The sequence below is a fragment of the Buteo buteo genome, chromosome Z (genome assembly GCF_964188355.1).
Source record: "Buteo buteo chromosome Z, bButBut1.hap1.1, whole genome shotgun sequence".
Classification (NCBI taxonomy): Eukaryota; Metazoa; Chordata; class Aves; order Accipitriformes; family Accipitridae; genus Buteo; species Buteo buteo.
Genome location: NC_134204.1, coordinates 13,541,308 through 13,568,827, shown reverse-complemented (window position 1 = coordinate 13,568,827; position 27,520 = coordinate 13,541,308). Strand labels below are relative to the sequence as shown.

Below are 27,520 nucleotides of genomic sequence, written 5' to 3'. Positions count from 1 at the left end.
TTTTCTTTCTAAAACAAACTTGCATGTTTCTTTGTCTCTTCCACAGTATTATCTAGATTCTTTCAGTATAACTTCCTTCAGCACCCCTTTCCAACCTCCTGATGCATAATGGAACATACAAATTCATGACATATGTGAATAAGTATTGGTGTAAAATGTTAGGAAGTTTTATTTGCTGAGGCACAAATGTTCTATGAGAATATTAAAAAAGGTTGGTTTTTTTAAAAATTTGCAGGGGAGATGTTTCTCATTATAATTTTTAAACAGAAATTCTAGTTAAAATAGTTGAAAGGCTAAGGCATCCATTCTTACAGGTTTCTACAGAATCCACTCCAGGTTCTTGCTTTCTTTCAACTTGAGCAGAGCCTTTACCTGTAGTAATGTATGCCCCAGCTGATTTATCCTACCCACTAGGATAGAAGTACTGTGACACCTTTTTTATTCCAGTTCAAAAGGAGTCACAATAGCTACTACAGAATTATTTCACCTCATGTCACCAATTAGTTAACTAGTGTTAATACCTAATATTTATGAAAAATGAAATAGTTTAATTTCTTTTGTCAGTAGTTCCACTCTTCATAAATAATACAGTATTAACTGTAGCACAGATCCTGGCTGTCCGGCATTGTAGGTGAATTTTTTTCTGCTGGATTATGTTTTGCCTTTTGCTCTCTGGTTCAATTAATATTTAATAACTATACAAAGGGGAACAGTTCAGGCAGGCTGAGTTGAGATACAGGAGTTGACACTTGTACATAACTCAGTAATAATGGCATTGGTTGGGGTTTGAGAGATTATCTGAGGGTCCCTGGACTTTTTAAGGGCCAGTCCTGATCTAATAATGCATACTCCTGATGGAGGCCGTGAGGGGGTCCTGTAAAGAGAGGTAAAGAACAGACACACACTAAATTAGCTGTGTCTCACTTAATTTCTGCAGGTATGTCCTGTGACAGGCAGGGAGTGGTGTAAGGAGGAAAATTTAACTAATTTAGTGAGGGAGCATTGGTTTGCTGGTGTATTGCAGAAGATGAACTGTGATGGGCTCTGTAAATCTGAAGAAGGGCTATATCCTTGTGTAAGGTTGCTAGAAATGAGGTAAGCTAGTGATGGGGCCTGGAGATGCGTTAAAATCATGGAGTATTACAGAATAGGACAAGCACTGTTGTGAACATTTGGGAGGAACAGAGAAAAAAATAGGGAAAGATGTTTTTTAAAATTGCATTCAAGTGGGATTTAGGAATTGCTACAAAAGAAAGCAGTCCAGAAAGCCTGGGACATAGAAATGGACATGGCCGGGAGATTTTATGCCTGATACAAGCAGGGCAGTCTAAGTCGTGGAGTATGGAAGCTAAGAGGCACCCCAGGAGAGGTTTCTGGAAGTCCTTATTCTGGGAAAAGATTGCTAATGCATAGCAAGAAGTGTTTTCATTTTTCTTATTGTTCTGGAAGGAAGGGATAGTACAAAAGGATTGTCAGGGCAATACAGCATTGTTGAAGGCAATTCTTTGAGGGAGAAATGTGCCTGGATTGTGCCCAAAGAAACAGGGACAAGGCATTCCAGGGCACCTCACATTCAAGTCTTCGTATAGGTAAAGTAAGGCATCATCAGAACAAGATGGAATTACTAATAAAAAGACAGAGACAACTGTTACATCAAAGCCAGGAGCTCTGTGGTTGAGGCACTCGCTGTAGCAAGGAAGACTTGCATTCAAGTTCTTAATCTGAATCAAGGAACAGAAAGTCTGGAACCTGTATTTTCTGTAAGCTACTATCGTGCTACTTGAATATTTGGGAAAATATGTTTTCTTTAGTGGGACAAACTTGTAATCATCTTTGTTTTCCTTGTCCTTCAAAGCTGAATCTATCGAAGAGCAATGAAAGCCCTGTTTCAAGCTGCAGCCCTGCCAAAGAATCTCACTTCTCAACATCTGTTAATCCTGTGTCAGAACTCAGGTTTGAGTTCCATTCCCCAGTATCCCAAAATCCAAGCCTGAATGCTCCAGCCCCAAAGTCTTGAAACATGGTCCTTTGCAGTATACAAACTGGCAGGTCGATGTGCAACAAAATACACCATTCCTGAGCAGATCCTGGAAACAAAGGAGTGGTGAACACCTGATTGCTGTTGCCTGCTCCAGTAAAAATTTATTAGCAAGTTCAGACCAGAACTCAGGAATGCTTCAGCAGGAGGAGAAAAGCAGCTTTTCTCTTCCTTATCCTGTTCCTGCAGTATAGGGTCAGCTGAGCAGCAGCCCCCTGAACTGAATTACCAGCTAATGCCAGAAACTAGGAATAGTGAAGGAAACAATTATTCTGGCATGTAGGCACTGATCTCAAGTGGAAGAGTTGTCTGTCCCCTTTCAGCTGAAAAGTATTGTTTCTTGTAAATGCAAGAGATGATAGAGTTATGTTGATTCGTCAATGCCTAGTATTGGAAATTTGATACAGTGTGATCATGACCATAACGACTTTAGGATAAGTGACTTTAAAGCACCCACCACTTTCTTTGTTGGGGTTTGATCTGACATTTGTTGTGAAGTAAGGAAGAATATTAACCTTGAATAGGTGTCAACTAAAGAGTATTTCCTTTATACATTACTTGTAATAGCAAAGCTAAAGAAATTCCAGCCTTAAGCTTTTATTGCCTACCCCTGGTCCTCCAATTCACTATCACTCTGTCATGACAATACAGCTGTTTGTTTAGCAATAGTATGAACTGAATCACTGAGATGACTCAGGCTTTAAGAAAAAATGTAGGTTATTTTTTACTACAAACCCTTTCCATGATTGCTTCACAGACCCATAAGTAGCTATATCAACCCAACTGAATAAGCAGGAAACTGCAGTATGGGAAGGGCAGTAAGTTTATTTAGGAAAGATTCGTGAGACAGATAGCTGTACTGATGTAAATCAGTGTGCTGTAGAATTACACCCCTAGCATTTGGAAGAGAGGTTAGTGTAACCTACACTCATGTGAACGGTGTCTGAGCTGAGGACTGTAACCCTATTAGCTGGGGAACTGCTGCCTTTGTTCTGACCACTGGTAAGGGATGGTGCTTGACACAAACATGAAATTTCAAGTTTCTTTATAGAAGAAATCACAATTTTATATGTACTGTGCATCCAAAGCCAGGTGGATATGGTCTAGAGTGTATGGACTAGATTCCTTGAATAGGACATAATTTTCACTGGATCTGTAGGACTTTGTCTCCCCACACACCCCCATTACCATTTTTTCCACCAGATCTTAAAGCTTTCTTTTGCTGACTCTGGGAAATAGCTTAAGGACCAACATAATGTTCCATATTTTTTACCTCTCAGACTTTGCTCATGCTGTCCCATTGCATGGGGATCCTACTGCTACTTAATTGTAACAAACATACTTGAGAAAATTGCTGTTTGTGTATTTAGCTGATTTTAATCCTCTCAGGAAAATCTCTCCTTGGTTCCCACAGATCACAACTAGCTTTTCCCATCTCACAGGGGGGGTGTAGCTGTTTTTTGTGATTCTGGAGACAGGTAGCTGAGCCACAGGTCACCTGGTGCTTGGAAGCTCTTCTTCAGTTGTGTGATGGACTCTTTATACGACTCTTGCCTAGTAACTCTGAAAGTCCTGGTATGTCTTCACAGCTGTACTAGGATTTGTAGCATGAGCAGTCTTCATTCAAACAGACATGAGGGAAACTTGTTGCAGGTAATAAGCAATACTCATGAGTACCTGAAAAATGCCTTTACTCTATTTCCAGTCTTGAGTTTTGCTTTTCAGCTAACTGCTGTTAACAGACAGCTTACTAGGTTCAGCAGGTCAGTGACTATGCAGGGCCAGCTTTAATGGCTACAAAGAACAGCCAGACATATTTTAATAATACTTTGATAGCAGTCAGTAAAGAGCTAGTTTTTCATTGGCTTTGACATTGTCACCTCGATGTTAACTTTTAGCTACGTCCTCATACTTGAATCAAAACTCCACAGGGATTATTCTTAGTGTTTGCCTGAAGCAAAGGTACTTTAAAAGTTGGGTTTAAGTGTGATCGCATAAGAGGTTAAACCATCTCCACCTCCTCCCTTGTTCTTTGACTGATATTCATCTGATTTGTTCAAGGAGCTAAGATAACAAAGAAATAACTCTACAAAAAGAAAAGTGATTGATTGTAGTTCCTTGAACTGATTCGTTACAGGTTCAGGTGAGTGCTGGAAATGAGGCTAGAGAGAAGGTAGGAGTATCTGGAGTTTATTGGGCAAGACTGCTGAAATTAGTTCAAGTGGTAGAACTGTACCACATAAACTGGCTTAACTGCTCAGCATCACCAAAAAAGACTAGAAGAAAATCATCCCCTACTACAAAATGTGAGCTTTTTTTCTCATAGGTTGACATCTACAATTTATAAGTAGGGTGGAGGCTGTTCTAACAATCTCTCTCTCTCTATAGAAATTTCTTTTGAAGATAGTAGATGTCCATTAGCCATGGTGACCCCCTTTTCTATTTTACAGTTGGAGTAACTCTGCATGTTAAAATCCTATGCCCTGTTTTGTTTTATGTATCATACCCTGGTTTAGGTGCTTTCCTCTGTTCTAATCCATATAAGGAAAAAGCTAGTATTATAGTGAGTTTTATGAGAATAACTTCAGACTGGTACAACTAGAATGATTGCCTCTCCCTGTTCAAAATGTCCAGTTCTCGTTCTTAACTAATAATCTCAATCCTGTTGTGCTGCCAGAATGAAATAAACACCTCTATTGTTTAATCAGCCTCTTGAATGTTGAGGAGTCAGTGTCCAATGACTGATGACTAGCAGCTCATTAACTCCTATATAAACTACCTCATGGGAAAAATTAAAGAGATTAAATCAATGAATTAATGAGTTTGTTACTGTTTATTCATTTTTTATTTCAGCTACATAATTTTATTAGAGTTAGTTAAACTTACTTCCTTTTATTTACTAATCCAGTTCACAACCTGCTAGTGTAGGCACTAGTGAGGGTTAAGCTGAAGCAGGAAACCTATTTGTAAATCAATGCCATGCTAAAAACAGCTTAGTCAGGTTTCATATAGCAATGGTAGATTAAAAACTGCCTCCAGTCTCCGTGGTTCTGCTGCTTTCCCTGTGGAGAACCTCCCACGTTTAATTTGGTGGGAGGCTAATTTTCTATCCACTCTGAAACTCAGGTCCAGGTGCCCTTGTCTGCGGAATGGGTAGTTAATCAGGCAGTGCAATCCTGCTAAGCTATGGAGTAGCTTAGGAGTCCGCTCTTGGCTACTGTCCTAGCCCAAAGGCTGCGTGCGCATTTCCCAGGACTCAGGACATGAACACAGCGCAGAGCAGCAACACGTGTGTCACTGCAGCCACTGGCCTGGGGCAGATGCTGTGCATGCCCCTCTCCACCTTTTGTTTCCCCATTGCCTTGGTCCCCAGCTGTGCTGAAGAGATTTGCCTCAAGAAGTCAGTCCTATTTTTCTTTAGATAATCTATTAATGCAAACATTCTGGCGCGTTTTACAAAGCAGGTATCTTACCATGTAAAACATAAACTGAAATCAAATGACGTGACTTGCGCTGAAGCTGTCTTCTGTGTTGCCTTAAATACACCACTGAAGTTAAAAATACATAGGCAAGACTGTGTTCATTTTATAGTCAAGCAAAGACTCTGTTTTTTTGTGTAGCTAGTTGGAGAATTCCACGGGCAAGGCACATGATACAGTAACACATGGCATAGCACCAAACAATGAAGATTACAGGTGCACAGAAAGTGCAGTTTGTTCAAAAGTCCAGTTAAAACTGAACACAGAGATCCCCTGGAGGCATACCAAAATAATATTGATTTACAGGTATGCTTTCTGCTAGAAAACTATTAACTAATGTAATCTTTAGCTGATCTCTAAAACTTAAAAATAGCCTGACCCTGTTACAACTGACCAGAAGTCAACAAGGATAAATTTAATCAGAAGAATGTATATTTGAACAACTACATTCTTCCTTAAAAAAGAATATCATGGTGACTCCTAAAGGCCAGCTCTGAGGGTTGATCTTGTTGTGCTAGTTCTTTAGAAAAACAAAATGAGAAATCATTGTATCCTGAAGATTTTTATTTGGACTTACAATTTTCCACCAAATATTTCCACAAGAAAAGACTGCTTTTCTTCTGAATGTAGATATATTTCAGATTTTTTAACAGACAAAGGGTTTTTCACAAGCTTTTTAAAAGGGCCCAGTACTAGAACAGTTTCGTCTTGTCCATGTCATTGAGCATATTTCTTTGTTTCAGATATACATTGAAGTTTCTGTATGAGAATTATATCCTCTAATCCTCTAATTATGGACATGATTTAGCTGGCAGAAGGCATTAGGTGTAGATGTCGTTCTCTTGAGTTCAGTGTAAGAACACAGACAGGCCAAATTATTTTTTTTTTGGCAGAATCAGGCTTTGCTGGATCAGAATAGGTCACAGGATCTAACACAGAATAGCTGAAATGTAGATTACATCAGTTGGTTCTGAATTTGATTTCGTTAACCACAGCAAATCCAAAATGGAAAAGAATCCTAAAGCTCTTCTTGAGCTATAGGGACCACTTTAAATCCCAAAGCAAGATTTCTTTGTAAGGGTTCTTGAAGGTCTGAGTTCCATCAATGATGTAATGTTCAGGAAAATATATTTTCTTTGAAAAAATCTTAATTTTCTCTTCAGAGTTCTGTTTAAAACAGTAAGAGCTTAAAAAATGGATTAAAATACACACTAAATCTCAAAAGGTAGTGGTGTTTCTTTAGAGCGGTTGCCAGAAGACCTCTGGAGAGAACAATACTGCCTTTGCTTCTGCTTGATTAATTCTGGATGATGAAAGAAATAATTAAATCACTCCTTAGTAAAGTGGTGGCCAACAATTGTCATGGAGGTAAATAAGGACGAGAAGCAGGTAATCATATATGGCAATGTGGGTCACACGGTAGCTTAGAGTCATTTGTACAGTGTGTAAAGCATAGTTAGGTGCAAAATGTTAGATAGCAAGCAGTGAGTAATGAAGTTAATTTTTACAGAGTAGAGACTGTATCACTGATTCTGAGAACTGCTGAGGCTTCAGAGAGGATGAGCAACTCAGGTACTGTTAGTTTGACGCTATAGGCTAACATGAGATCTCAACAAGCTTGCCTCCGTAACAGGGCAATTTTGTTTACAATCTCTCTGTACACCATTACAAAATGCATTCTCATGTATTCAGTATGTTCCTGCATTTTACGAATGCTGACGAAATAGAAGGGTGCAGAGATCTGCAGTATTTGGGGGGGACCTGAAGTCAGTGTCTTCATGTGGGGAGAATCAGGGGGTCCATCTGGTTTTTCAGAAAGAATGGGTGACTTAATTTTTAGGTCATTGTATAAAGAGAAAAATTATTAAAAGCCTTTTCATCTGGGGGTTAAAGCCATAGGAACACATCAACAGAAGCTAAACCCAGAAAACTTAAAAGTTAACGATACCCCTTCAGTTCTGAGCGTGATTCTCCCCCCCCCCCCCCCCCCAAGATGAATTATCAGGGATAATGTCTAGATAAGGACTTTATGGTAGGCATCCATAGGGAGAAACGAGGCATAAGCTGAAAAGTGACACAACATATTTTTTGTGTCAATTGACAGGGGAAAAGCCACAACACTGCACTTCAGCCAGGAGATTTGGAGACAAAGAAGGTTTCTGAAATCAGTGGAGGCTGCTTGAGAACAGAGCCTGGTAAGATCACACTGTTACTTCTGCCCTTTTTATGGATGATACATATTATCTCAAATTGTTTGGCTAAATGGATGAAATGTATTAGTCTCAGATGTGCAAATGGTACTAGAAGTTATGATTGTTCCTTTTGTCCTTGAACTCAGTGTCTGCAAATAACTTGGGAATGATTTAAGTAATAGGAAGTCGGGTATCTGGGGTGCTGGGATAGAGCCCTGCTGCGTGTATCCCATTAGAAAGTTGAGCCATGGGCAAACTACTGCTGACATAAAATTCCTATTAGCCTAGGGTTATAGAATATTTCTGTATCATGTTATTACCAAATACATATATAATCTTTGAGTTTGAGTTTTAAATGCAACATTATGCCAAGAAAAGTAATTCCCAGTGTTTCAAATTAAATAATGTACCTGCCCCACAGTTTAAGTATTGGAATAAACAACCTACATGTTAGTAAATATCCATGAGGCTTTGTGTTTAATGAAGAGAGACACAGAGTTGTAAGGAAAGACTTCAGAGAAAACACTTGTAAAAACACTTCAGACTTTGCTAAGAAGCAGATTTAGGATCAAGTCCACTTAAAAAGAATATTTGCAAGACAGTTTTATTTAATATAATGAAAAACCCTGTGTCTTTGAACTAGATCTGTTATTTCACTATTTCTGTTTTTTTCTTTCATCTAGACATAGTGCTACATCTATATATGTAGGTAATTTATTTCAAAGTATTTTCCTCAGGTTTATGGAATGAAGTTGGACAAGCAAACCCTGAAAGGCCATCTGAAAATTTTATATTTCTTTAGAAACTAGTATCACCAGAAGAAAAAAAAGTTCTTCTTTTACAGTAATTTGTTCTCAAAAGAACTATGTGTGTTTGCTTGGCATTTTCATTTTGATGTCAATATGTATAACTTTGTGGGTTTTGTAAGAATTTTATTCCTTGAATAGAAGAAACAAACCTGAGTTTATAACTTGAAACTGTATATGTGAGAAATAAGATACTTTAGTAAAAAGAAAAGCACTTGCTTTTAAAATTGCAGAACATCTTTGAAGCAGCTGAAATGATGAACTGACAAACATCTGGGCTAAAGCCAATTTGTGTAAGGCAATACCAGAATAATAATTTTAAAGATCTGAGAACCACAAAACCAAGGGTGTTTTAGACACAGTGACAGAAACCCAGGCTGCTAATAAAAAACATACTGCCTACGGATCTGAGAACAGTGGCCCAAATTGCTGACACACAGCAACACACAGAGTCCGGTTTCAATATTGTTCTTCATTTCATAAATTCATACACATTTCAGTAGATGTTTTAACTTTTCTCCAGCATTGATTTCTACAGTTATATATCACTTGGTATTTTTGGTTTTTTCAAGGTTTCACACAAGATTTCTTTTTACAAATGATTTGTTGAGTTCCCAACTCATCTGCTAATGTTGGGGAATAGGGAATCTCCATCACGTAGCTGTGTGGAAGTGGTATAAGAAAGCAAAGCATGTAATTATAAAGTCTGTTCATTCTCAGATATTACAAAATGACTCAAGAATGTTGTGTATATAGAATCTATATTAAAGGGGAGGTTGGGAGAAAAAGATGCAGGCAGCTATGCACTGGTCAGAGTAATTTAGAAAATATGCAGAACTTTAGAACAGTTCTTTTAAGGTAAAGACAAATACAGAAATAAAGGGAGAGTAGAATGAAATGTTGAAGTAGTTTGAGCTAGACTAATCTGATACCTGTTTATGTAGAAATGCAGTAAATCTCATCTAACTTCAGTAAAGCATATTTTATGTTAACATGTAGGGAACTATGGGATTGAAAATGGGATTTAGAAAAGGATTTGTAGGGCTGTACCTCAATAGATAATAACACTAGCAATGAAAGGAAAGCTCTTGTGTAGAAGAGGGTTAGCTTTGAAATTCCTCATCCTAAGTGTTGGATCTGAATCTTCATTACTTCTTTCAATCACTTGGACATAAAACCTAGGAATGAAATTTCCCTGTTATGCAAAGTGCACTCTCGGTATCAAAGTGCTATATGGGAAGAACTAGGTGACTTTGAGAACTACAGTAACATAAATAGGATGAAATCCAGTAGTGCAAAATGCAAATCCAATGGAATGGAATACAAAGACTGGGAGTGGACTAGTAACAAAAATTACTGTTTCAGCCAGAAGGTTGTTAGTTGGAAACACAGGCAAATTACTTTGGCAAGTACAGTCCTAGAAGCTTTGGTCTGCCTTAGCTGAATTACTTCCAGCAGAATTAGAAGAGCGTTGATGATGTTATGCAAAGTTCTAGTGAACACATCAAAATAATTTGTGAAGTTCTACTCATTCATATTCAAGAAACATGAATGAAAATTGGAGCAGATGAAAAGAAAGGCTCTAGTCCTACTATTCTAGTAGCCTTTCTTATGATATACCTCAAAAATAATCTGTTTACCCTAGCAAAAAGTCCAAGAAGGAATAAAATCATGGAATCATAGATCATGGTTTGGGTTGGAGGGGCAGACCTTTAAAGATCACGAAGTTCCAACCCCCCTACCATGGGCAGGGACATCACAGCTCCACCCAACTGTCTGCTGTCTGAGAGGGGATATTGTGTCTCTCTGTAACATGTTGGACAGCGGAGGAAGAATGCCAAGGGCAGCCTGTAACACTAAGGGCAGAGAGGAAAAGAAAATGCAAAACTCTTTGAACTATCTGAGCCACAAGAACATGTAGATGTAAAATAGAGAATAAACTTCAGTAGGAGATTCAAAGATTATTCTTTTCTGTTAAAGCAATTAAAGGCTGGATCACCTCGCAATGAGAAAAGTCAAGAGCCAAAGAAGTAGCTACTTTTAAAATGTATCTTGATTAGTTCATTAACAGGCTTATGCAATATGGTGATTCATAAGAGCAGGTGGCTTGGCTGAATCGGGTGGTTTCTTCCAGCCTCTGCTCCCAGTTGTTGCCTCTGTGTGGGTGGATCTGTAGAGAATTCTGTGGATGACAGGTTGCTGATATATTACAGATCTACCTTAACTCAAAAACTATTTTTTGAAGACTGAACTATGACACTAGTGTCGGCTCTGGAATTGTCTGATTCAGCTACTATTTCAGTTGCCTGCAGCACATATTTTCATTGCAGGTCTAGGCAGTGGTCAGAGCTGGTTCATGTGTGCAGGGGTATTAGATATTCTCACTCTTGAGTTTTTGACATGTCAGTGAGGAATATGAAAGGCTTAGTTATGCTTTTGTGAAGCTAAGGTGCTGCCTGTGGTGGGAAGGAAGTGCTTTATGGCAGCTGGGGGGGCCGTGATCCCCTCAAGCACTGCATTACATTCAAGCTTAAATAACCTTAATTTGTGTATGAGATCAGAAAATGCTCTGCCCAAGGCCCAGTCTCATCAGTCACACAGGACATTTGGCTGTACCTGAATGAGATTTTGCCTCCAATAGCTTGTGCCAGCAGGGTTTTTCCTCTTTTTTTTCTGTAAGTCTTTTTGCTGCCCAGACTTTTCCTGCTTACACGCTGTTCTCCTGTCAAGACCAGATGAGCAGCTTTGATAAAAGCCTCAGCAGATACCCCAGAATGATATCTGTATGTCCCCTTTTCCAGTCTCTATGTTGTGCAACCCAGTTCTGCTGCCCTGTACCTTCTTTCTCTGCTATTTCTAGCATACACAATTGATGCTGCCCTATCTTCTGTAGGACATTGCAGGCCTGCCTTTAATTCAGCTCATGATGCACTCACCCAAAGCCATGACTCCCTTTGCTGGGCAATTTGATAATATTGTTTGAGTGAAGAGATTATGCCTGCAGCCTGGAATGCAATACAAGAAAAGATGGCATGATATGATAGCGTCCCTGGCCTCCATCTGAAACAATTCTCTGGAAAAAGCATGGGGCAAGGCTGCCAGTCCTTGTTGATCTAATCAGCCTCCTCCATTTGGCCAGAGCATTGCTGACAGCCTTGCATGTGTCTACTTGCTAGCACATGTGGTTTTCCGTAGTAGCTCAAAGCACATTCAGCAAGCATTGCAATGGAGATTTCACTGTAAGAGCATGACTAGCTATGGCATTGAGCTTCTGTCCTGATTCAGGACTGTGCCCCATCCTTTGTGGCATCCTTTGGGACTCCTTGCAAAGCCATGATCTATTGCACTGTCTTGGGATCTTTGTCCTCTGTATTAGGTGATACTGAAACAGACTCACTGGAGCTCTGCTCCTTTTTGTGGTTGGCTAAATTTTGTCAGTCAGATCCTTCCAGAGGGAAGGGTATTTCTTTGTATGTGGGCCAACTAACAGGCTGGATGGAGGCCAATAAGCTCCATAGCATTGATACTCCTTGCAAGAAGAAGGAGGGGGCATCCCAGCTGGATGGATTTAGTTGGTAATTCTATCTCATTGTTTCTGAATTGTAAACCTAGATGAGTTGATGACTAGGGAAGACATTGTTGGAACAGTGGTGTACCATGGTAAAAGGATACCAACAGCTGTGTGAATAGAAGTTTTGCCACTACCCTCTGAGGAGATATCTGCAGCATATCTTGAAGGTCCTCTTTATGCTGGTCCTCTATTCATGCACAGTTACAGGATCTGTAGTTCTTCCCCAAAGTGAGGACCTCTACCAAGAGTTCTTCCTCCTCACTCCTCTTCCAGTTGTCCCTGTCCTCAGATTTGTCGTAGTCATAGTTTCTTTACTTTTTTCTTACCCTTGTGTCCAGTCCATTTTTTTATGGCATATAGGCAGTGATGTCCATGTAGTAGGTGGCATTTTCAAAAACTTGATCCTACTTGCACGAACATCTTAAATAAAATAAGGAAGGTGCTATACTCCACTTGGATTCTTGTTGCCTTTGTCTCCAGCCCTGAAATGATGTATTGCACCAATTTCCTCACTGTGCAGGAGGATGCTGAGGAAAGTATAGTACGCATTGTGCACTCAAGAGGTTTCAGTTTGGTGCTCTCAGGGAGTGTCTTGAACGTGCAGAAACTTGTCTCTCTTCTGAATGTGACTGCCAGAAACCCTCTGGTACTTCAGATGTAGAAAAAGACTGGGCATCCTCCATTGCTTACAGAGTTTCTCCTCTTGCTGGCAGTACAAAATGTTCCCTTTTTACAAATTATGAAACTCTCTTGTGTTTGTACATGAGCAAAGAATTATATCCTTTTTGACAATGAGCAGCAGGCCTGTTCACTCTATAGATTGTTTTACTGCTCTTTCTTCTTCTTTTTTTCTCAAATCAAAACCTTATCCAGTCCCTCTGTAAGCTTCCATTTCAGCCTGACAGAGTTAGGTCATTAATCTTTCTACTGTGGTCTGGAAAACATCCCCAGACTCATTCCCAGATGTTTTGTTCACTTTCTTATCCAAAATGTGCACCCTGTTGGTGAACCTAAAATTTTAACCCAATAGTGGGTACTTTTTTTCACAATGCATAATAAACTGCATGTTTTCCAAATCACTTACAAACTCAATGCTTAATAGCTTCACTAAATCAGGAAATTTACCAGTTTGAATTTTCCAAATTTGTCTGCTAAATTTGTCCATCACCACCACACAAACACATCCTGGTTATGTTTTCATATTAGTTTGTTTATCTGCAGGGAGAAGAGGTAATTAGCTTGTATTGGAGGACCAAGACTATTTTTAATAAAAGCACATGTATTTGCTGAGGATGTCCATTGGAGGAAGGTCATAGCCCCCATTTTGAAAACCTCTTAAGCTTTCATCCAGACAGTAGTTTGTTTGCTATGCACAACATGGGGTCTACAAGATTTCTGCATGCCATGATGTGGGCCACAAACATTCACTTTTTGGAAGTCTGAAGTAAAAAGTCTAGGTCATTCGTCCATGATCTAGAAGCATGTTCTTCTGGCAACTGGACCCTGAGAAATGCTCATATCATATGTTAAAAAAGGAAGGCTCATTTATTTTTAAATACTTAACTCTTATTTGTGCTGCTTATTACTTTGATTTACTTCCCTGGACCTTCAGAACAATGGAAACTGTTTTAGAATGCTTTAAGACATCCTCGTCTCCTCCATCACAGCACCTCTGCTTGGTTAATGGCTTTTAGAAAGCTGTATGTTCCAAGTAATGTGTAAATGATATATGACATGCTATTCCATCTTTTTGGTTGCTGTAGCAACATCACACTAAACTACACATTAGTCAGTAGTCCAGGCCAGCAACTGTCTTGTTTCTAAAGCATGGTTTACACATTGTGAAGACTGTTAGAAACAAATGCTAAAACAGATAATTGACTATATAAGCAGTTCCAGCAGAAGAATGCGCATGAGAAAGCATTACACTGATTGGGTTTAGAACTGAGTCTGTATATTAAGCTCTATACATAAATCTTTCAATTTTCCCTCACCTTCTCTTTGTCCATGCATGTACATGTACCATTTTTTATATGCATGCAATGGGGAAAAAGGCATGCTTCAAAGGTAGGTAAAAACTGAGAACTAGCAGTTCTTCAAGATAACCCATATATCTCTGTCCTATATCTGTGATACTGAGTCATATGATGTAGCTGTATTTGCCATGGTGTTTTTGTTTCTGTATATAATATGATGACACAGATTTTAGGAAAATCAAGTAAAGAGATTATATCTGAAAAACTGCTGTCAAAACAACCTTCCCATGAGAAATAACATGCGATATTAAGGAGCACTACTCAGGAAACTGAAAATAAAATTTGAATGTTTACATAAGCTGTAGATAAGGAGTAATGTGTTTCACATTTTGGTATAAGCACACCAAACACTTCTTATATGTAAAGCTGTGAATTTATTTTTATTATAGTAGAAGAGTAGAATTCCTAAGAATTCTTACTAGTTGTCGTGGTTTAAACCCTTACGGCAACAAAGGACCACACAGCCGCTCACTCTGCCCCACCCCGCTCCGGTGGGATGGGGAGAAGGATCAGAAAGGAGAAAGAAAAAAAGAAAATGGAACCTCATGGGTTGAGATAAGTTTGAGACAGTTTACTGGGACAACACAAGGAGAGAAGTTACAACAACAACAATGGTACTAATAAAAGAATATCCAAAATGAGTGATGCACAGTGCAACTGCTCACCACCCAGAACCTGATGCTGATCACTCCTTGGCTCTCCTGTTGACAAATCAGCTTATGGATGGGAATCAGGGAGTCTCGGTTGGTGTGATATTGCTGCCGGTGCACTGTTGTGGTAGCAATTGGCACCTGTTGTTCTTCATCCCTCAGCAACCCCACAATCAGAAGGCTGGGCAAGGTGGACAGCTGTTCAGTTTCCTCCATCTCCAGTGCAGCTATACCAAAGGTCTAACGTTACCTCTTTGGGTCTTTGAAATACCCTGTCCTGAGATAGTCTATGCCAAGGATGCACGGGGCCTCTGGGCTAGTCATAATGTTGTGTTTATGCCACTCATTCCCAGTTAGACTCACTTCAGCTTCCAATATAGTTAGCTGCTGGGATCCCAGTCACTCCAGAAATACAGATGAGTTCTGCCCCTTTATAGCTTGATGGCGTTAGGGTACATTGTGCACCAGTGTCCGCTAGAGCCTTATGTTCCTGTGGGTCTGCTGTGCCAGGCCAGCGAATCCACACCGTCCAGTAGACCCGGTTATCCATTTCCTCCAGCTGCCTGGAGGCAGGGCCTCTCTAATCCTGGCCATAGTATTCATTACTCACTCTTCACAAACGTGAATCAGAAGTCCCTTCAAGAGGATCAGAAATGAGATCAGCCCTTCTACTCTACCTGGCGGGGCTGGGAGGGCTGCTTGCTGGAAACTGGAGCAGCATTTTTCCAGGAGGAATCCTCTTTTCTGCCTGCTTTTTCTCATAACTCACATACCCCTGCATCTAGGGTTAGGGTAGGTCTTCCATCCCACTTTTCATGTCTGCTGCATGGTCATGCAGGTAAAACCACAGGGTACCCTGTTGTATGTACTTTCTGTCTCCTCTCTCTTAAGCAGAGGAACGCTTACTCCTAATAGCTGCAATGTGGGCTTGTACAGGTGGGGAGAAGGACATAGCCACTTTGAATTGCTGGAACTCCTGGGACAGTTTCTCTACAGCCAAGAGACATGCCCATAGGGAGGAAGAGAGGCTTCCTTCATATTGCCAGAGTTGGACAGCCACTTCATCCACCATTTGTCTATAGCCTTTTTTCCAGGATACTACTCTCAATGAGTGGGCATAGGTTGGTGGTGCACTTCGAGAAGCTTCCACCACATGTGTTGCGTGCATTGGACTTCATCTGGATCTGTGGGTGACTGCTCATTTTCCAGGTCATTATAAATCACCTCCAGCATGGCTAATTCCCTCCGGTACTGGATACCTCTCTCCATCATGGTCCGCTTGCCTTGGTGACATGTAACATCATCCTTGAAGGGGTATCTTTCCTTCACACCTGACAGAAGTTGCCTCCAGAGGCTGAGGACTTGTGTCTTTCTCCCAGTCGCCTTGTCAATGCCCCCTTCCCTAGACAGGGATCCTACCTGCTTGCCTTTCCTACCCTTTAATCCCAAACTACAGGCCCCATTATTCCAGCATTGGAGCAGCCAGGTAACAATGTGCTCACTTAGATGGTGGCCAAAATCTTTTCGCATGTCATGCAGCTCACTCGGTGATCGAGATAGGGTGATTATTTGGGGTTCTGCCTCTTCCTCATGTTCTCGTGATGACCCTGGTTCACCTTCATCCCTCACCTTCATCCCTTCAGCAAACTGATTTCTTTGTGTATTTCTTCTTCTTTATAGGGGCGACTGATACTGGCATGGGTTGCTTCTCTGGTTCAGCTGCAGTGCCTGTCACTGGGGTTTGGGTAGCCGCAGTGCCTGTTGGTCTGTTTTCCCTCCTTTCCCCTGAGGGTGCTGCATAATATCGAGTAGTGTTTGGTAGATTCTGGCCAGGGCCCAGCATGGTGTGGTAGATTGTGCCTCTCTGGAATAGCCACAGCATTTTCCTTTCAAATACTCTATCACTTTATTAGGGTCCTGTAGTTGTTCAGGAGTGAAGCTCCAAACCATTGGAGGTGAGAAGTTCTCTAGATACCCGCCCATATTCTCCCACATGCTGTGCCACTCACAATTATGCAGCTTTGGGGTAGATCTGTGGGTGGTATTAGGAAACTTTTTTGTAGCCCTAAACAAGACCTGAAACACACTCAGGAGACACAGCACTAACAGCACGCTGGCTTGCGCATCCCAAGGATATTCAAAATTCTCAAAAGCTGTTGTAGTTAGCCAGAAGGAGAAAAGGGGGCATGAACAAATGGGAGGAAGTATTCCCCCCTGACTTCCCCATGGATTGGGTGCAACTACCAATAAATTCTGATAGAAGACGCCCAAGGTATGGGAATGATATCAATGCTGCATACAAATACCAGCTTAACCTCATGACCAGTGATGGAATCATTTCATAAATCAACATTACCCAGTAAAGAAAAATGATAATCCTGATCCCTCTACCAAACATGATAAACATAACTGCAGGGCATACACAGTGCATATAAGAATTTACACAATGCCACCGTGTGAACAAATGAACCAACATTGTGACTAGTGACTATTTAACTAATATAAGAAAGGCATGTAACAAATTTGTTTTAACATGCTCTGGCCAGACCTGACGTTATCCCAACCCTTCTAGCCCCACTTTGGGTGCCAAAAACGACTGTTGTGGCTTAAACACTGATGGCAACAAAGCACCATGCAGCCGCTTGCTTGCTCCTCCCTGCACCACTCTGGTGGGATGGGGAGAAGAATCAGAAAGGAGAAAGAAAAGAAAATATGCAACCTCGTGGGTTGAGATAAGGACAGTTTACTGGCACAACACAAGGAGAGAAGTTACTACAACAACAACAGTACTAATAAAAGAATATACAAAATGAGTGATGCACAGTGCAACTGCTCACCACCCAGAACCCAACGCTCTGACACTTCCCACACTGAGAGAGAGAGCCTCCCCCCAGCCCGCTCCCCATTTATATATACTGAGCATGACGTCACATGGTATGGAATAGCTCCGTGGCTAGTTCAGGTCAGCTGTCCTGGCTGTGCCCCCTCCCAGGTTCCTGTGAAAATTGACTCTACACCAGCTGAACCCAGGACACTAGTCCAGATCTAATTGTTACAGAAAAAGAAAATAGAGAATACAATTTCAGAAGAAGTCTCAAAAATACAGTGAAAATTATTGTGGACACAATTCCTAGCATCTTCCTCTTTTTCTGTGCTTATCCTTTTGCTGCCTCTGCTTGCTGAGGTCAACAATGCTAGTCTGCCTTGAGCAGAAAGGATGGGGGAGCATTGCAGCAAACCATCAGGGCTCCAAGTCTTTCACTGAGAGGAGTGGAATGTTGATGCTGGCGTTTATTGCACTTCTTCACTAGGAGGAATATGATATTGGTGTTCATGGTTTCTTTGTCCCCTTCTTTAGGATACACTTCGAGCCGGTTTTGTACATTTGCTAATGTTCTGCACCTTGCTATTTATTCATTGGTCTGTCAGTTTACATTACATCCAAGTTTACTGTACTTGGTGGGTTTTACGTATTTTGGATATAGTTCTTCATTACCTTGATTTTGCTCAGCTCAGTGTAGGCATTCTTTAACTGGCCATTGGTGAGTTTTTTGTAGCCCATGGATTTCTAGTGTCAGCTTGTCCTCCTTTTCTTATCAACCTATGCCTGAACTCCTCTGCACTGCATCCTGTGTCCTCATTTTCAAGGCTTCTGCTATTAGACCAGGCTTGTATTCCTCTACATTGTATCATTATGCCATTATTAAATATTTCACTGTATCAGAATAACTATATATTACTACCATATATAAAAATATTGTTATACCATATAAAAAAGAGAAGTAAAATAAATTAGAAAAATTATTACTATGCCTAAACAAACCCCACAAAAAGGTGCAGGCAGGCCAAGAAAAGTTCAAAGTAAGCCTGACAAACCTCAGTCCTGTGGACTTGCAAGGCCAGCACAGTCTGCAGCCCATCACTAGCAATGACAATAGTGTGTTTACAGGGCCACAGGGCTACCATAGAAGACAGCTATACCTTTAGAGAAAAATGGAATTAAATTTGAGATACAGTTTGATCCTGGACCACAATATGACAAGTGTCAAGGTGCTGTGATTTAAAGTGTCTGCAAACACAATTAAAGAAATTGGAAGTCTCACATTAAATCAATACCTGGAAAAACAAATACTGATAATTTGAACTGACATGAATTTTTCAGTTTGCTTGTCAAGTAAATGCAAGATAGTCATGGCAAATATTCAAAGTGTTGCCATTCTTGAAAGAAAAGGACTGAAGCTGTTGTTCACTTGGTAACCTTTTACATTAAAAATCCCTCCATCGTTAACTTTTGGGAATTACAGTTCATGAGACTGAGAACGAGTTTGATGATTTGACCATAAAATAGAAAAGACCTTGGTTAGCTTAAAAAAGTTGCTTTGAATTCCACTCTAATGAGTAAATACTTACAGTTTTACTTTCAAGCATGATCCTGAATGTGTTGGTATGGGTGCAGCCTTCACATGGTTTGTTTCCTAATTTCTGAGGAATTGTTCTCTTTTCATGCATCACATTTTTCCTCTTGTTTGAAAATGTATCCCTGCTTACTATGCTAGAATTATTCCAGCTGAAGTTGGCACAAGTGGCAGTGAGATCGGGGGGATATTCTTGGACTTCTGTTAAACACTGTGATTTTGTTTTTCTTTAATCATGCAAGCTTTCCATGCATTCCATTTCATGGAAAAGCTCTTAATTTGAGTTTTGTGGGGGTTTTATGTTTTGCCCAGTGAAGCAGAAAGCTAGGTGGCTGGAAGTTAGGGGTACTATGCGTATCTTCAGCTAACACTAAGTTCAGTCAAATTTCCCTGTATATACTAGTCTGAATGTGGACAATCCATAGCAAAAGAAGTGATTAAAATGTACATGGGGTTAGTACAGTAGGTAAAATAACTCAGTATTTAACTTAGAGGACTGCCTGCTGTATTTTTATTACTGGTCATTGTTAGAGATAAGATAATGACTCAGATGAGCTTTTGTCTAACCAGTTAGAGAAAGTGCAGTGATTTACAAAAGATAAATGTATGTGAATATTTTTTTTCCCCTACATAGTAGTCTTAAGGGACTGATTAAAACCAGACTAAGTTCAGTATTACAGATTCTTTACGCATTAATTACAAAGTTTAGTTGACTTAATTGCCCATGCTTACCAACTGCTGGTGTCATTTCTGTGTCCTACTTCTCCTGATGGAAAAATCATGAGCTAGCATTCACAGACACTGAAAATATTGAACTGAAAATGAGATATAAATCAAATCAATGCTTTGCACTATAAAAGGGGAAAATGAAGACACCGAAGTCTTTTGTTTTGGAATTTGTTTTATTTTCTGTTTCAAGCTGGAGATCTTTTTCAGGATTCATGGAATATTTTAGTACTGAATTTGGTGTTTGGCATTAAAAGTGGATCCTGGCAATGTCATGGAGGGAATAATTCTGTAATTAGTAGAGTTTCATCTTGGGTCTGAAGAAATTGAATATACATGTTCACTGTATATGTTCCCAGTAAATTTTTTTCCGATTTAATCTTGAGTTGCCATTTTTTATTCTCAGTAACACTGATTTTGACAGCAATAGTTGCTGTGGACAGTTTTGCAAGTTATGTAAGTAGTCTTACAGGCAACAGGCTTCTTGCCGTGTCACTGTTAGAGTATGTCTGAGCTCCACTTGGTGCAGCCACTATTCTGGTGTAAGAGAACTTCAAAGCCAACACTTCTTTTGTTAGAAGCAGTTGTAATATTTAGCTTAATTGGAAAGAGAGTGGGCAAGAAGGAGAATATGTATTCTTAATACAGAACTAGGAAATAAATATTATTCACTGTTTAAATGTACTATTTATAAATAAGAATTGTTTTCTTGGAAGGATGTTAGACAAACTCTTAAGACATTTTAAAGATGTGTTCATTTCAGCCAAGCAATATCATAATTAAACTTTTCCTCCTCCAAATCTTCATCTTCATCTAAGATCAGATATCCTGATCTTGCATCACACCAGTCTTAATTGTAAGTATTTTAGATAGGATCCATACTTTTCCTGGTAGTCTTATTATTAGGTATCAGTATAATCAAGCAGAATAGAAGAGGATAACTATTTAAATTATGATTTGGAATGTCAGAGAGTTACCACGGACCAATTAATTGGCTTTAGGCAAGATAATAAAGAATTTTCTCTAGATTTCATAATTAATATGCTAGTAAAATTAAAAATAAGACCCAGCAAGTTGGAGATGATTGCAAGCTTGTGGAAGGTACCAGGAAGAAGCTGATAGAAGTTACAGTGCAAAGCGTGTTACCTTCAGATAGAAGATTCTTCTCTACTATCTCCTGTGAGATTTCCAGACGTCTCTAGGTACCTAGTGTGGCACTCAGGCAAAATCAAAGCATATAAATCCATCATTTGCAAAATCTATCAGGTGCTTGTATTTTGGTTTTGAAAGTTCCCTAGGTATTTAAGCTTAGCCTTCTGCATGTGTGCCTTTGGTGGAGCTAGAAAGGCTGGTTCTATTCAGCATGCTGAAAACATGCCTAATTCATACCAACAGTGTAGCTCCTCTTTTCCCAGTTACCAAATACATTCTTTATTTAGGAGTGGTCCTGACCCGAAGTAATTTCTTATCGTATCCTTAAAGTTTGCAGATCAAACCTCAGGTCCTATATGCAAAAGTGTAACAACAACAGAGCACAATTCTTCTCCCTCACATACCAGACTCCTTGGGCAATTCCTGTGCCAGCCCCAGCTGCCTCACTAGCCCGTCGCTGGAGATCTTTCTGGGCAGCATTAACAGCAAGAGCTGCAGGAGGAGATTGATTTGTATCTGTACCCATCTGCTCAGTCTCTGTTGCCCTGCCTTTCCTGCAGCTCTTCCTCTATCATGCGCTACCTGTAATACAGTGAGAACAAAATCAGCTCTTGGGACCTAAAGTCGACAAAACTTTTGGCCAAGTGGAAACTGAAATTTGTTATCCAGGCCCAAACCTAAAGAGTATGTCTTCCTCTTCAAGAGTGTGTGAGATTTGCTTTGTCAGCCAAAAAAAAAAAAAAAGCTTTGTTTCACTGGTATTTAAGAAGTGGTTGTTATTTTAACTGAAGCTCAGTTACATTTTCTGTATCAGTAGGTCCTAGTTCATCTCATATATATAACCTTCTTTAAATAAAACCAAGGTTAACAGGATACTGATAGAGATTTTTCCAGGATTTTAGGAAGATAAGGCATCCAATGACTTCAATAATGCCTCCTTTATTTTTAAGTAATCTTTTTTTCTCTTGGCAGCTTGCCCATGTTTTTTGCTCTTCTTTTCTGTACTCCAGCTGTCCGTATAAAAAATGAAAATGGTTGAAAGTTGGTATATTGTGATAATAAAACTGAAATACATTATTGCAAGCTTGTTCGTTTAGAGGTATTTTATGTGGTATCATGTTCACCTGTTTGGCAAATGTCTAGATTCAGAGCTGAAAGAGTTCCTGCATTAAAACAGTATTCCTCTGCATTAAAATGGTCTTCAGTGATTTTTTGAGAAAAAAAATAGATTTAGCTGAATGAATCAATGTGTTTGTGACCAAGTCACAGATTGTAGCATAAAACTTAAAGGAAATCTTTCTGAAATAAAAAAAAAAAAAACCCAAATGATTACCTGTAATAATACATTGCACTTTTTTGACAGAACATTTTTCAGCCCTGTGCTTTAGGCAGCAGTCTTCTGTTGTGGGAAGGGCTGAAGGTTTGCAGTTACAGCACGGAATTCTCTGCTGCTGAGATTCACCTTTTCATGGCATTTTTATGCTATGCTCAGTCTCAGTTCTGAGTTTCAAGTATGTTTTTTTCTACATCTGCTTTCTAGAAGTATTTTCTAACTTTTTCTCCTGGTAGTTTTCCTCATAGCTTCCATAATTTGATCTGCTGGTTTGCTTTCAGCTTTGTGTTTGTCCGTGTGGTCTTTCTTAGCCAATAGGGCATTAGAATAACCAAGACAACCTGGCAGTTTCTTCTCATTCTTGCTTTACTCTAAAGGAGCTCGGTTTGGTGAGAGCAGCCAGCCGAATGTTTTGTGACTGAGCAGGGTTTCGGTGCTTTTGTAGAGTCACAGCAGTAAAAGAAAACACTTTTCCTTGTTACCTCATGGCTGCAGAATTTATTGTGAATGTGCTTTACAGTGGTGGTGTACATGAATCTGAGGGCTTCTTCTCCTGGATGTGTAAATCATTAACAGAACAGAATGTGCGGCCAGCAGTCAGCTTACATTTTAAGCAGTGCTTACTTTTCTATAGGGCATGCGGTTACAGCAAAGTGTAAAACTGGTAAAGGTTCAAATTCAGCAATACCTCATGTCTAGCTGCAAATATGACATCTGGAATTTTATATTTTATATGTACAGTAATTGTTCAAAATATAAATACTCCTTTTCCTTATAGACAAATCCAGCTACTGAAAAGCAGCTCGTGCATAGAATCTGCTTAAACTAATCTTTTCCTGCTTCACCCCCTTCTCCTGGAGTCAATCCACTCAGGCCCTTTATTTCCTTAAAGAGAATTTAAGCGGCTTGTCCTTACCCTTGAGGCCTACACAGTCTCACTGCAGTTGCTCAACCCCTCACTAACTTGTGGCTCCACTCTCCCCCTCTTTTGTGCTATCATGTGTCAAGGTTATTGTTCTGTGCCTATTTCTGTCAAATGCAGTTAGGTCAACATAAACTTTGTTTTTCCTCTTTCCTTTCTCAGTATAAAAAACATTTGAGGAACAAATTAATACTTACCTGGCTGGGACAGGTAGTAAAGGCTTGAATTTATAATTTGAGTTTTGTGATATTCAGGTTTACTTCTTTCACAGAGGTTTTTATGGAAGGATCAGTCTTCCCATTCTTGGCTTCCAAGAATACTTTTTATCAACACTTATTTCTTCTAGAAGTTCTTCCAAACTCCGTCCTCATTTGTGATTTTCTGCTTGATCCTTCTTAGCTTGTAAGGCATTAGCCATAGGAATGCAACTTAATCTGAAATTTGAAACATAGCATGTAAAAATGCAATGTTATAAAAATTATTTTTATCAGTATCTTGTTTAAGAATATTATGTAGTGCAAAAATAATTTGCATTAGTTCATTTTAATCCTTAAAAATCATCTAACTATACATCATCTTAAAAATAGACTGAAAAAAGGTAGTAAAGCAAATATTTTTTAAAGGAAATGTTATGTTTTTACTTCATCTTTCTTTTTTTATGCAGGAAGCAACATACATTATTTGCCATACAAGCTTTGATGGTGAAATAACCTTCCAAATTTTATTTTCAGCTGTATTTAATGTATTTCACTCACTGTGCCCTCACAGAAAATGGAAATAACAGTAATTTCTGTACAGTTTATGAAGTGTGAAAGAAATTACGAAGCTAGAATGAAATTTGGCAGGGTAAATTATAAGTTGTTCTGACTATTTTTTTTTGTATTGGAATTACCTCAGTGGAGTTGAAATTTGATGTTTACTATAAGGGATATACAATGTCTCAGCTTATTTATATAAATAGTTATTTATTTACCTGAATAAGGGGGAGCATCTGAAAAATTACACCAGCTGATGCTACAAGTTCTTCTAGAGTCTTTTCAGAAAATGTAGAGTAGACAAATGCAACCAGAGAATGGAAAGAACAAATATGTAGATACTGCCATTCAAAAATGGAGCAGGTAGATGTGTCAAGAAAGGAATCCCAAGGACCTGCAAGGAGTAAAAGGAATGTTTCACATTAAGTTTGAGCTTTGAGCTGTTACACTGTGGGACGAACCCCATAGCTAACTAAGATGAAACAGTCCTGGGACAATAATTGGTGAATTATATTAAAAGGTGTCCTGGTTTTGGCTGGGATACATTTAGTTTTCTTTCTAGCAGCTGGTATAGTGTTATGTCTCGGATTTAGTATGAGAAGAACATTGATAACACAACTGATGTTTTCGGTTGTTGCTAAGTAGTGTTTATGCTAAGTGAAGGATTTTTCAGCTTCTCAAGCCCAGCCAGCAAGAAGGCTGGAGAGGCACAAGAAATTGGGAGGGGACACAACTGACCCAAACTGGCCAAAGGAATATTCCATACTATGTGACATCACACCCAGTATATAAACTGGGGGGAGTTTGCTGAGGTGGGGTCAGATCGCTGCTCAGGAACTAACTGGGCATTGGTTGGTGAGTGGTGAGCAATTGCATTGTGCATCACTTATTTTGTATATTCCAATTCTTTTATTATTATTATTAATTATTATTGTTATCATTATTATTATTATTTTCTTCCTTTCTGTCCTATTAAACTGTTCTCATCTCAACCCACGAGTTTTACTTTTTTTTTTTCCCCCTGATTCTCTCCCCCATCCCACTGGATAGGGGGGAGTGAGTGAGCAGCTGCGTGGTACTTTACTTGCTGGTTGGGTTGAAACCACGACAAAAGGTGTGGTATTTTCCTCTAGTTGTGTTCTTCTCATGCCATCTGAATATAGAAGATGTGTTTAGACTCCCTGTGCAAAGCTGAAATAGTTTTGCATGCCTATCTGTCCAAAGAGAGGGTCTGTTCCACTTGTTGGGATGCCTTGGAGGTCTACAGTGTTCCCAGGAACATACAGCTGGAGGGCTCCATTTTGTCAAAGCCCCACCAGCACCCTGTACACAGAGACTTTGTCACAGTGCAGATGTGGAGAACGCAGCTGTCCGGTATACTGGGACCCAGCTCAGCAGTCAGGTGAAGGGAGGACTCAACCACCACCAAGGTCCCACTTTGTACAGCATATTTTGAACTGTTATATAGGGAATGCTGTGTGAGTGTGCAAGGTGCCAGGGATTATCTTTCCATTGCATTGAACAGAGTGATGCAGTGACAGAAAAGACTCAAGTCAGATTTAGATGACTTTTTTGTTCAAGTGAGATTCTAATCTCACCAATTTTAGCTCCAGGAGAGTTTTCTGTTTCATTCAAATTAGCTCTGGGATCTTAATGATTTATTTGTTAAGACAATGGGGAAACACTAAGAATTTGCATTTGGGTTTTCGTTTCAGCTGCTTCTACATAAAAAGACAGAGGTTATTATTTTTATCTTCAGATCAGTTTAATAACTGAAGGTACTACTGGAGCCCTGCTGCATTATCATATTAGAATCTTTCTAAACCTATTACCAGACTGTTTCCACATAAACAGCATGGGTTTATTTAAAATAAAGGTGTTACACTTCCTGTGATCTAGAATATGTTCTGAGGCAGAATGCAACTTTTTTAATTTTTCTCAAGTATTGACAAGCTACTTATATGATATACACATTAGATGAGGAAAAAGGGCATTGCACTCCCCTTGCAAGTAAAAGAATCCATCAACATCAGCAAAACTTGCAAGGCTTATACCACATAAGCACAAGCCCCCCCCCCCCAAAAAAAAGTGGGAAAGCATATGAGAATCTCAAAACCTTATTGTATTTTCTGTTGCTGAGTAAAGGCAGGATGCTGCCTTTTCTCTACACATAAAATTTTATTGTATCCCTCCTTGAGGAGTAGCTTCAGTCTCTTGCCACAGTAAAGAGAATAGTGTATATGCTCCCAGGGCCACAGGTAGGTATCTTGAGCCTTAGGGACTAAGAACAATGAACTGATAATTAGTTATTGACATAACTGCATTCATTTCAACAGTTTTAAACCTAAACATTTGTTGTCTAGTGATCTTATTTAGCAGGCAAACAATCTTTCTTGAATAGGCTCCGTTCTTCCAATGGAGCTCAGTTTAGTGACATGCTAATGCTACCCAGTAAATTGTCTCTTCTTCTGCAGCTGTAGGTTTAAATGAAAACCTGTAGAGTATCTCTGTCTGCGGGGAAGGGGACAGTGGTGTTAAAAGGAAGGGACTAGACCCAGGAACATGCAGGTCTCATGAAAATTACAATGGAAAATGAATTCCCACCTATACTAATCTTTTTCATCTGAAACAGTAGGCAGCTGCATCAAGCTAAGCTCTTTCTAATCTTGCCAATTTCAAGAAGTACTTTTTCCATAAGTATGAAATGTTTTAGAACTGTTTCTTTCACACACAAAGTTTGAATAGGTTTTGTGTTAGCAATGAGTTGACATTTTTTTGTACCTACTTACTCGTGTAATTTTTGGAGTGTTCACCCCAAACTGACTAGGAAAGGCTGATAATATTATACCAGCCAAAATGTAAAGTCCTTTTGTGAGCCTATAATGAAATCCCTAATTTCAAGACCATTTCATTATCAGCCTTTTCTCCTGAGAGTATGAGAGCCCACAAGCTGGTTCAAATTATTTGTTGAACCGTTGTGGTACTGTTTACCCTACCTCCCTCCTGACACCACCTAGTTTATTCGCAGCAAAGCAGGTTTCTAACTGCATCCATATGCACAAGATATGAAGAGAGGGATGATCAAAATGCACAGTGTAACAGGGCTAATAGTTAAGTGTCAAAATACAACTTGGTAATTATCTCACACATAGCTATTTTTAATATTTCGGTGGATTTTTAGGTCTGTTCACTGTCACAGTTGACAGTGCTACGGGAGTTGATGAGTTTTATTTTATAAAACTTATTCCAGAAAAATTAATCAAAATTATTGTTTCAAGTTGAGACTGCCATGAGGAAACAGCAGTAGCTCACTAGGGTTCATTTTCATGATCTATTTGAATTTTGTTTCCTTTTGTAGAAATATACATGTCCATAATAAGTTGCTGCTGACATACTCTTTTTTATGGAGGTCAAGTGCATTTTTCTTGATTGTTGGTACTTATCC

At 39.4% G+C, this 27,520-nt stretch overlaps 1 protein-coding gene across 1 annotated transcript in view; it reads left to right on the top strand.

The window, feature by feature from the left end:
* Positions 1 to 27,520, top strand: part of PRLR (prolactin receptor) — an 81,924-nt gene that overhangs the window by 16,387 nt on the left and 38,017 nt on the right. Inside the window, exon 2 of the mRNA XM_075019458.1 lies at positions 7,622 to 7,712. The gene's annotated coding sequence lies outside the window, so the exon portion shown is untranslated. The remainder of the gene's footprint in view (positions 1 to 7,621; positions 7,713 to 27,520) is intronic.